Source organism: Anomaloglossus baeobatrachus, chromosome 3 (genome assembly GCF_048569485.1).
Source record: "Anomaloglossus baeobatrachus isolate aAnoBae1 chromosome 3, aAnoBae1.hap1, whole genome shotgun sequence".
Classification (NCBI taxonomy): Eukaryota; Metazoa; Chordata; class Amphibia; order Anura; family Aromobatidae; genus Anomaloglossus; species Anomaloglossus baeobatrachus.
Genome location: NC_134355.1, coordinates 120,678,692 through 120,690,627, shown reverse-complemented (window position 1 = coordinate 120,690,627; position 11,936 = coordinate 120,678,692). Strand labels below are relative to the sequence as shown.

The 11,936-nt window shown below is 46.3% G+C and overlaps 1 long non-coding RNA gene across 1 annotated transcript in view; it reads left to right on the top strand.

Moving 5' to 3' along the window:
- Positions 1-251: 251 nt before the first annotated feature.
- Positions 252-11,936, top strand: part of LOC142295042 (uncharacterized) — a 31,356-nt gene continuing 19,671 nt past the window's right edge. Inside the window, exon 1 of the long non-coding RNA XR_012751348.1 lies at positions 252-326. This is a non-coding gene — a long non-coding RNA (uncharacterized LOC142295042). The remainder of the gene's footprint in view (positions 327-11,936) is intronic.

Genomic DNA, 11,936 nt, shown 5'->3' with positions numbered 1-11,936 from the left:
TACATTTCTTTCTAACTTCACAATCCAGACACACTTATCAACTCAGAATCAAAGAAAAAAAATGACTGAATAAAGCTAACTTTTTCTCTAAAATAGACAGTTTATTGGGATTTTCCTTAAAAGATGAATATCAATATATCTTTTTATACATTTTTAAAAAGTTTAAAAGTAAACTAGTGAGTTGACTAAGAAAGAGAAATATGTTGTTGTGAATTCTACCATTTTTAATGTTTCCTTGCAGATGCTGATGAGAGCAGATGCACATATCTAGGGACATGGCATGGACATGATATGTCAAATGGCTGCATGCATATGGTTTACTTAAGGTATATCTTGTTATGCTAATATAGAGTGCCAGATAATGCTCAGATATATAGTAAATTGGGGATGATGAGTAATATTAATGTAAAAAAACAAACAAAAAAAATCCTACAAAGAGGCATTTTATTTTTATACATGGGCAAAACAATTGGTAAGAGAGGGGCTCCCGCAAACACCAGTGCCCATTTCAGCTGGATGATTGTCTATAACATTGGATGTCTGTAGTAAATATATCATACACCAGTCATATATTCAAGAAAAGATATAACTTTATGTCACTTATGTTGTGCTTTAATGAAGGCTTCCATTAATTCCCCCTTCTGATTTTATGTAAATGTAGTGTAAGGTCAGTGTGTTAATACACTCACCTGCGATCGTCTTCTGGTATCGAGAACCTATCCGCAGCAATGTCTGCACCATTCTTCAGACTCTCCGGTTCACTATATGTTTCTGTGACCTGGAAGTCTCTTTTACAATATAAGTCTATTGAGCCTCGTACTGAGCCTCCTTCTAATGCTCTATAAATGTACATTGTAAAAGCCATTTCTGGTCAGACATAGTGCAGTGTGTTCTGGGGAGTCTGAATAGCCGTCAGGTCACTCAAAAGATCAACAGAACTGCGCTGGACACCAGGGAAGATAGTGAAGGGGGAGTATATTAGCACACACACTACACTAACATTTACACAGGTTTAGGGCTATATTCCCAGGAAAGTGATTGCAAATATGTCATATGTAAATTTCATAATTATGGTCACATGCCGATACTCAGTAGCCACTTGACCATACCTATCCCATTATTTTTCCTCCTTTATCTGTATAAAGTCTTGTATTCTCTCCTCCTATATGAAGCAGCCTTAGGTAAACCCAAAAATGATGGGCTACTGCTCATGGGCCACTGTTGTTTGTTTGCCCGCAGGCCAAAATTTGCCAGCTAGCCCCTGCCAATTTCTGCAGTTTAGTAGCGTTGTTTTACTTGATTCCCTTTAAGAAGGAGTTGGCAAATACAGTCCCTGACAGAAGTTCTGTCGCTTATCCATGTTATGTAAATAAAATCTTATAACCTGACTTTAAATTCATTGGTTTCATAAATTACTCGTTTGAAAGCTGAAATCCTCCCAAATTTGGTTTAGGTTATGAAAATAAAGTTGCTGTAAAGCTGAAATATTGATCATTAAATGAACACAGAAAGGTCAGATTTTGGCAAGACAAAAGTTTTGTCACCTTGTCATATAATGCACCCAATCCTTGTTTACATCCTCACCTGTGCTCATTAAATGATCGCTTAATTAGTGGGTGTGTATAAAAAGAAACCCAGCACCCCAGATCTTCAGTTGAACTGCAACCTGACCTCTGACAACATGCCAAAAATCCACCCTGTGACCAAAGCCTTGATTATCAAGAGGCTGAAGACCAGATCCACTGCAGAGGTGGCTGGCACCTTTAATGTGTCTCAGCGTCAAGTACAAAGAATTAAAAAAAGATTTGAAGAGACTGGAGATGTTTTTGACAAGCCCAGGTCCGGCAGACCTTGCAAGACAACTGCTCTGGAAGAACGTTTGTTGGTTAGAAAATCCAAAGCCAGCCCCTCTTCCACTGCAGCAGAGCTCCAACAGGCCTGGTCACCTCAAGTCCCTGGGTCAACTAGAACAGTTTGTAAGATTCTGTCTCAAAATGGCCACCATGGTCAAATCAGTGCCCAAAAGCCAGCACTAAATAAAAGGCAATTAATAAATTGTGTGGCATTTGCCAAGTCCCACAGCCTGCTAAAGAGATGGACACCGGAAAAGTGTCAGAAGGTGGATTTCTCTGATGAATCTTCAGTTGAATTACATCACAGCCGCCGCAAATACTGCAGGCGATCTACTGGAGCTCATATGGATCCAGAAAACAGTTAAGTTTGGTCGTGGAAAGGTCTGGGGTTACATTCAGTATGGGGGAGTGCAAAACATTTGCAAGGTGGAAGGCAATATCAATAGCATAAATTTCAAGAAGTATTAGCTACCTCTTCCATTCCCAATCATAAAAGGGGTCAAATTCTGCAGCAGGATGGTGCTCCATCTCATACATCCATCTCTACAACAAAGTTCCTTCTGGCAAAGAAGATCAAGGTGCTCAAGGACTGGCCAGCCCAGTCACCACAAATAAACATCATTGAGCATGTTTAGGGTAGGTGAAAGAGGAAGCTTGGAAGACAAAAACAGAGAATCTAGATGAACTGTGGGAGGCATGTAAGACTGCATTCTTTGCTATTCCTGATGACTTCATCAATAAATTGTTTGAATCATTGTTGAACCGCATGGATGCAGTCCTTCAAGCTCATGGAAGTCACACAAAATATTACATATGGCTCTAATAGCACCACAACTTCATTCACCAATGTTATGGAACATATCTTTGTATTAGAAGTTATTATTTGTTTGAATTTCACATCACTTTCTGTGGGTGACAAGACTTTTGTCTTGCCAAAATCTGACCTTTCTGTGTTCATTAAATGATGAATATTTCAGCTTTGCAGCAACTTTATTTTCATAACCTAAACCAAATTTGGGAGGGTTTCAGCGTTCAAAAGAGTAATTTATAAAAGCAATGGATGAATTTGAAGTAAGGTTATTGTTAAGGGGGCTGTCTGATTATAAAAACCAAAGAGATATCAGACAGTCCGGGTCCACCGTGCAAAGTCTCTGCTGCAGACTATGGCAGAGGATAAGGGGTATCTTGTACCACGAAAGCAATACTGACACTGATACGTCTCAGTGTCACTAGAGTCAATCACGGCGTGTACTGTTAAAGTCACAGCGACTACCGTATTTAGCATTAACGTAAAAGGGATATGTTAATGAGTGAGGAAGAGTATATACTGTAAGTGTGCCGCTGTAAATAGTAGTAGCACAAGTGCAGAGTGCAATACCTCTGTTAAACTCACAGAGGAATATAGTTAGGAAATAAAGCAATTCCTCCCTTACTCGGAGGGTGTGTGGAATGGTCTCTGTTAATGGTCACAGAGACAAAAGCAGTGAGTGTGAAATGGCACCTACCTAGGTCCGTTCCTCTAGCGGTGCCAGGAGACGGACAGCAGCATAAGCCGCACATAGCTCCTACCTGCGTTCGCTCCACTAATGTGCAAGGACACGAACCACTAGATATGGCACCTGCCTAGGTCCGCTCCACTAATGGTGCAAAAGAGACGGACAGCAGCACAAGCCGCACAAAGCTCCTACCTGCGTTCGCTCCACTAGTGTGCGAGGACACGAACCACTAGATATGGCACCTGCCTAGGTCCGCTCTTCTAGTGGTGCAAAAGAGACGGACAGCAGCACAAGCCGCACAAAGCTCCTACCTCTGTTCGCTCCCCTAGTGTGCGAGGATAGGAACAACTGCCAGACGCAGTATAAGGAACGTTACCCTAGCGGCAACGTCCACCTACGAGTAGAATCACAAGGCCCAGCCTGACCATGTGCCTCAGGCACCTGCCTATGTCCGCTCCAATAAGATGCAAGGATACGGACTGCAGCCGAAGCTGTAAGGTACAAGAACGCTACCCTGCCGGTAGCGCTCACCTAGCATAGGCAGAGAGATGCCTAGAGGGACGTGCACAGAGCGTCTACTCTCATGCATGAACCAAGAGGACTGAGCGCCGAGCAGTGTGTGTCAGGGTCTTATATAGACTCTGTGCCTCATCCAAGATGGAGGACACCAGAGCCAATCCGCTGCCAGAACGACAGCAATGATGTCACGCTGGCCTATCACCAAGCAAGGCATCACAAGCACATGACCAGTGACCAATCGGCTTAGAAGGTGTCAGAGACATGTGACCTCGTGTCACAAGCACATGACTAGCGGCCAATCAGCTTAGAAGGTGTCAGAGACATGTGACCTCGTGGCAGTGATGATGTCACTCGCACATGTGCAATGGCTCCAAGATAGGACTTAGTCTCCAGCGCTCGCACATGTGCAGTAGCAAGAAATCCGAACATAGTCTCCAGTGCCACAGCAAAGAGGAAGGAGACACACAGATACCCAGAAACGGGAACCGTAACAGTTATAAGCTTTTATTTACATAACATGGATAAGCAACAGAACTTCTGTCAGGGACTGTAGTAGACAACCCCTTTATTCACTAAGATCTATAAAAGGACAGTATGCCGTCTGCTTCAATGCTCCCTCTAGTGGTGGCTGCCGAAAGCTACACTTGTATAATTAATATACAGTAGTTGTCTAAAGAGTGCCTTATGAGCTCTGTCAGAGACAAACATATCTATGACTATTATGAAATATATCAAGAAATAATCAGCAGCAAATTTGAGGCCTAAAATGACAAGATGCTAAAAGCAGGTGATTTATTTTAAGATCATATCATTCATGTGCAATTATCTATCCACTACCAGCAGGATAACTGATTATTTAATGAGGATTGTGTGGTCCCCAATCAATCTACTGGTTGGTCATGGCAGATGTCATCTGTTATAGCTGAGAATATCATTTTAGTTACTTGAAATCCTATGATAGTTTTGTCATTTTATTATTGAATAGCGCATTTTTTTATGGTTACTCCTATGTTCCAACAAGTTAAATAAAAGATAATGAAAATAAACAGATTTAAATGGTTTGAAGGGAAACTAATGAATTATCTATATTAAAAGTAGTTTCATTATTGTCTATGTTATTGATCATTTTATAACCCATTTCTAAAATTACTGACATTAAGTGCTAGTGTATTTCCTAAGTATGATAAAATTGTTGTCCTAGACAATAAAAGCATGAACAGATCTAAAGCATTTCTAGTTCATTTATTTCTATTTTCATGGTGTACAGGAATAGTTGAATTATTGATGAATAATATGTGTCTTTCAATATAAAAAAATCCTGAAATAAATTATTTTTGAATGTTACCTTCTTCTTGCCTCTTAAAGAAACAATCTGGGAAAGCTGATACAGGGCCTAAGGAGCTGAAAATAGATTTTCTGTCTTTTGGATTAGGTCTTGTCTTGAGTTGTGCACCACCACTTGGGATACATTTTTACTTCACCAAAAATGGCAAAGAAATATCTTGGAAGAAAGGAAGGATAACTCTGGCTACACAGAATAAAATATTGAATCTTTAAAGGATCATGTTAAAATCTTGAAATACATTCAATTAAAGGGAACCTGTCAGGTCCAATATACACCCAGAACCACGAGCAGTTCTGGGTGAATATTAGTAATCCCTGCCTAACCGTCCCTGTATATAGTAGCATAGTTAGGCTATGTGTCCACGTTGCTTTTTACCTGCTTTTTACCTGGTTTTTTGCTGCTTTTTCAACTGCATCGTTTAATGCCAAAATGGATGTGTTCTGCTTTTCAAGCAACGTCTATGGGAATTTGGGTTTCTTGTGCCCACTATGCAGTTCAAACTGCAGCCTTTTTCTGGCAGAAATTTGGGCAAAAACTCTGCTTTGCAGTTCAAAACGCAAATGGCAAAAACAATTGACATGTCAATTGTTTTTGCCATTTGGTTTTTGCACTGCAAAGCTGAGTTTTTGTCCAAATTTCTGCCAGAAAAAGGCTGCAGTTTGAACTGCATAGTGGGCACAAGAAACCCAAATTCCCATAGACGTTGCTTGAAAAGCAGAACACATCCATTTTGGCATTAAACGCTGCAGTTGAAAAAGCAGCAAAAAAGCAGGTAAAAAGCAGGTAAAAAGCAACGTGGACACATAGCCTTAAAGGGATCTTTAGAAAAAGTATTTCTAAAGATCTTTTATCATATGCTAATGAAGCCAGTAACTAGTCGCAAGGGCCTTAGTTCCCTTGGCTAATCGGCCCCCTTAGCATGTAAGCACACCCCTGTGGGATTTCGGCTCAGTGCGCATGATCAGAATTCCTGGACATCCAGTCATGCATAATATGAAACCTGTTGTACACGTTCCAGCTTCAAACTTGCGTAGTGCACATGACCCGGATGTCCGGGGACGTTCTGATCATGCGCACACTAAGATAAAAACCAGTGGTGGCAGCAGATGTGAGAGCGACCATGCCTCTAACACTGCTCATTCATTAGCATGTAAGAACATCCCTGTGGGTGTGCTAACATGCTAAGGGGGCCAAGTAGCCAAGGGAACAAACACCCTTGCGATTAGTCCCTGGCCTCATTAGCATCATGTAGTGGGTGAGCCTACCCCCTACCAGTACCAGCACAGTTAACCCGGAATTGTTAAAGCTGTTTTAATAAAAGTGTATTGTATTATATTGTGGTGTTAGGGCACCCCCTAGTGGCCGGGTGGGACGGCTGTCGCCACAGTGAGAGGAGGAGCCGGCAGAAACCAAGGGGGAGAGTGTGTGTATGTGTGAGAGAGAGGGTTGTTGGATCCGGGACGTGAGAGAGCGAAGATCAAGGGGCAGAGTGTGGGGGCTGAATTAAGAGGGGACGCCGGAGAGAACGGGAGTGGATGAATCCTCGAGAGTGAAGCAACCGGTGTGGGTCCGGGGTGTGTGTAACCGACAGTGGGAGCCCGGTGAAGCGGAGTAATCAGGGCACAGCCCCACGGGAGGATTGGTCAGGGCAGGTTGTCCCCCAGCCCAGGAAGTTTTTTCCTTGTCTGCAACAGCCGGAGTGAAACTGCGTGTGTCAAGTCTGTTAATAAACATGTCTTTTATTTGCATCACATCTGGCTTGAAGACTGTTTGTGTCACTGTCGACGACAACACGACCGCACTCTGCCCCACCAAGTCAGTCCCCAACATTGAATGAGTGATTGAGCTAGGGGTGTGCCTTGAATCTACTGATGCCACGACTACACAGCCAGAGGCGCCCCTGGCCCCTCACTTCATGTGGCGTAGTCGGCAGGATGCGATTCCTCTGCCAGGAACCCTAGAAGCCGGAGACCAAGTGGTGCCGAGTGCACCGTATCCGGGCTATGAGAGAAGATTTCCAGTCCCATGGTGGGAGGAACAAGTGCCTAAGGCGTTGGACCGGGCACAAGATGGCGGCAAAATGGCCGCCGTCTGTGAAGCTGAGGAAGAAAGCGCGCGCAGAATTGGCGCCAAAAGAAGAGCCTGGGGCTGGCCGGTGCCGAAGAAGAAGCACAGAGTACTCCGCCCAAAGAGGGGAGGCGCCAGTCCCAGGGCACGAAGAGATATGAAGAAATACGAAGTGGGCGGTATCCTGAAGAAAAAGAAGAACCGCCGCGGAGGAGTCAAGATGATGCGTGAGGCTGGGGGTGGAGTCTGTTTAAGAGCGGGAAACATGGGCCTGCCTCTTTTTCTTCCAGCCTCAGCATTGACCTCGCCGCCATTGCATTCTATACAGCAGAAGAAAAAGATGGAAGCTTCCGGACGACCACAGGATCTCGCCACCGCCATGGCCCTGACCAGTCTAAGCCGGGAGCGCCCTAAACAAGCTGCCATAGCAGGAGTGTTCCTACCAGAGATCCCGACCGGGTCAGGAGACCCCGCACGCCCGGAGAAGGTGACTTGGTTGACCACCTGGGACGCGACCACCGGGGGCACGACCACGGAAGTCCGGGCAACGTATGCCGCCCAGCTACCGGTGGGGAATCGTCCTCTGGGGATCACCTATTCCCCTGTGGAGACACCCCAGCACGTCACCACAGCATTCGCAGCCGCAGCACCAACTGCCCCCGAGCGTGAACCGGCCGAAGTGATTGCCGAGCGGCTGGAGCGAGATCACCGGGGCTTCTTTTGGGACCCTGTAGTCCCGTCCTCTACTCCCTATCCAAGGGCTCCGTCTCCGGTGCCAGATCCCGTCCAGGAGCGGTTGCTTGCAGAGATCACCGCCCGGGAAATGATGTCCGGTCCCGGCGGTGAGGAGCTGGCCCTGCAATTCACCACTGGTATAGTGGTGAAGTTCAACCAGCAGGAGGGCTACGGATTTATCCGCGAAGCAAGCACCGGGGACGATTACTTTTACAATCGGGTCCACCTGGATGTGGAGGGCCTACCCAAGAGGCTCCACACTCTTTACCCGGGCGAGAAGGTACAATTCTTACCGGACGCGGGTAGTCGCGGCCTGTTCGCCGTTGGCGTGACCCGGACGCCGACCGCCCGGGAAGCGGCTCAGTGGCAGCAGGAGCTGGAGTGGGAGGAGCACCAAGAACGACGCCGGAGCCAGCAGAAACCGACGCCGGTAGATGCCTCCCATTCCCGGCGTACTCTGGCGGTCCCACCGGAGGTGAAGTCTGACCCGGAAAAGGGTACCCCGGTCGTGGCGGTTAACCAGAGCGTCACCAACAGACTGGTAATAGTTCTGGACGTGCCCCAACCGGTACCTCAACCGCCCCGAGTGGCGACTCCATCACCTCCACCGGAAACTGAAGAGGCCACGCCAGCGGAGCCGCCGTTCGCTCCTGTTGCATTCCGGAGAGTCCGCCGCCAACCTGGGCAGTCCCTGGGCGCCTACATCCAGGCCCAAGCTGCCGAGTGGAAGCGGTCCTGGCCTCCGGAGTAGGTCGCTCGAGCTGGCTTCTTCAAAAGGACCGGTAGTGTTGTTCGACCGGCAAAGTTTAAAGTTTTATGAGAGTTTACAGTTGATATGCCTGTTGCTCACCATCACAAGACCGGGAGCGCTGTTGAGCCTCCGGGCGACATCACAAGACCGGGAGCGCTGTCGAGCCTCCGGGCGCCATCACAAGACCGGGAGCGCTGTTGAGCCTCCGGGCGCCCCAAAAGACCGGAAGCGCTGTTGAGTCGCCTATTGTGGACTGGAGCTGAAGGGTATTTTTTTATGCCATGTTCGGTGTTTTAATGTATGGTTATAGTTAAGAGCCTTGCCGGGAGGCTCGGATTTTAAGAGGGGAGGCATGTAGTGGGTGAGCCTACCCCCTACCAGTACCAGCACAGTTAACCCGGAATTGTTAAAGCTGTTTTAATAAAAGTGTATTGTATTATATTGTAGTGTTAGGGCACCCCCTAGTGGCCGGGTGGGACGGCTGTCGCCACAGTGAGAGGAGGAGCCGGCAGAAACCAAGGGGGAGAGTGTGTGTATGTGTGAGAGAGAGGGTTGTTGGATCCGGGACGTGAGAGAGCGAAGATCAAAAGGCAGAGTGTGGGGGCTGAATTAAGAGGGGACGCCGGAGAGAACGGGAGTGGATGAATCCTCGAGAGTGAAGCAACCGGTGTAGGTCCGGGGTGTGTGTAACCGACAGTGGGAGCCCGGTGAAGCGGAGTAATCAGGGCACAGCCCCACGGGAGGATTGGTCAAGGCAGGTTGTCCCCCAGCCCAGGAAGTTTTTTCCTTGTCTGCAACAGCCGGAGTGAAACTGCGTGTGTCAAGTCTGTTAATAAACATGTCTTTTATTTGCATCACATCTGGCTTGAAGACTGTTTGTGTCACTGTCGACGACAACACGACCGCACTCTGCCCCACCAAGTCAGTCCCCAACATTGAAGGAGTGATGGAGCCAGGGGTGTGCCTTGAATCTACTGATGCCACGACTACACAGCCAGAGGCGCCCCTGGCCCCTCACTTCAATATGATAAAAGATCTTTAGAAATACTTTTTCTAAAGATCTCTTCATGTATGCCATGAGATACAGGGACGGTTAGACAGGGATTAGCAATATGCACCTAGAACTGCTCGTGGTTCTGGGTGCATTTTGCACCTGACAGGTTCCCTTTAATGACCATACACAAAACACCAAAGCGTTTTTAGTGCATGCAGCACCATTAATCATGAACATCCATAACATCCATATGCAGGCATAGGAGTGGAACTTTAGGAAAGATGGTGGGAATTCGCTCACTTAGTTAATTTCCCCTTATTAACAGCTCGGACGATTTATAGCAGGGCTCATGTAATCAAGTCTCTCTACACCTACATATAGAGCTTACCTTAATATTTGTTATTGTGTCGCCCGAGGGATGCTGATCCTATTCCGGGACGCCACAGGGTTTCTTCAATATGGCAACAGGTACTGTTAGATTTGTATATGTCGTGATGCCACTCACGGCTTGCGGTCAGGGATGTGGATGACCGCCGCTGCAGGTTTTATGAGCGTCTGGGGCTGATGGGGTCTGCAGCCAGATGATTTAGCCTCCCGTGATGCGGGACCCAGGGGCTTGGGTGAGTAGGGTAGCGAGTCCAGGAATAACTCAGGCTCAGTCCAAAAGTCTTTCAACTGCTTTTTACTCACTCAGATGTTGTTATGGTGAGCTTACCCGGGCGATGCTGTGATTAACCAGGGCTCCTTTAGACCAGTCTGAGGGTAACCTGTTAGCTCGCCTTCCTAGCACTCTGTGTTCGGATAACCCCCTGACATGAAGTACAATGGGGGTCTATCCAGGGAGTTGCAACTGCCTTTTCTCCCCTGTGTTTGGCCCGTTTGCCGGCAGCATTGACCAGGTGAGATGGCTCCAGGCTCTTTCTCCCTATGGGTCCCTGCGTTGCTGCTGAGGCTCAGACTCTGTGAGGTTGGTGAGGTACTTGTAGTTCCCCTCACCGGCAGGTTTAGCAGATAGTTAAAACTGAAGTCTGCTCTAGGGACCTGTTCCCCGTACGTGCCTAGTCACCCTGGACACTTTTTCTCTGACTATCCAGGTGACCGTTCTCCCCTGCCAAGGTTACTACCCTCGTGCAGGGTCTGACTAGTGGCCGCGCGCGTATCCCTTAGCGACCATCGCTTACCACTACCAGACTGGCTCGCTCCACTCCTTTCCTGACAACCTCTGCACTTTAGCTCCCAGCCCCTCCACTACACCTCTTGAAAAGATTTGAAAGCTAGCCCTCTCTGGAGACTACTCAAGGGTCCCCTCTAAAGGTGTGGGAGACCTGATTGCTATGTGTCTGTGCGTACACACCTTGTTCTGGCCCTTAGGATTATCTGGAAGTACTGTCCCAGCATGCGTGCAGTACTTAGTGGTGCCTGACCGGGTCAGGGGCACCACATTATCTCCAGACCATATGTTGCAGAAAACACAATACACTTAGAGAAATACAAAGTGTAAATAAAGTTTGTATTTTAATGCATATTACCATTTTTTCCCTTTAAACTTTGTTTTCTATACACTATTTTATTTCTAATCAAACTCACAAATGCAAAAGCCTCTTCTCTGGTGCCAACCATTAAATATAGCAATTGTACAAGTCAATTTTGTCCATTTTAACCCCTTCTGCAGCTGGCGATTTTCCGTTATTCGTTTTTGTTTTTTCTTCATTTTCCTACAAGAGCCAAAACATTTTTATATTTTCATCACTATAGCCATATGAGGGATTGTTTTTTTGGGGACGAGTTATATTTTTGAATGACACCATTCATTCTTCCACATATTGTACTGGAAAATGGAAAACATTTCCAAGTGCGATGAAATTGCAAAAAAAGTGCAATTCCACAATGTATTTTTTTTCTACCATGTTCACTGTATGCTAAAACTGACCCTGGCAGTATGATTCCCCAGGTCAGTACGAATTCACACCAAACATGTATAGTTGTTTTTTATATTTTATTTAACAAAGGATTGCACTTTGGGTGCCTTTTTTTTGAGACCTGTAATGTTCTCCTTTTTCAGGGTCTGGGGCTAATTAATGGCTTATTTTTTGCATCCTAAGCTGATGTTTTTAAATATATCATGTTGGTGTGGATGTGATCTTTCTATCACCTCATTGCATTTTATTGCAATGTT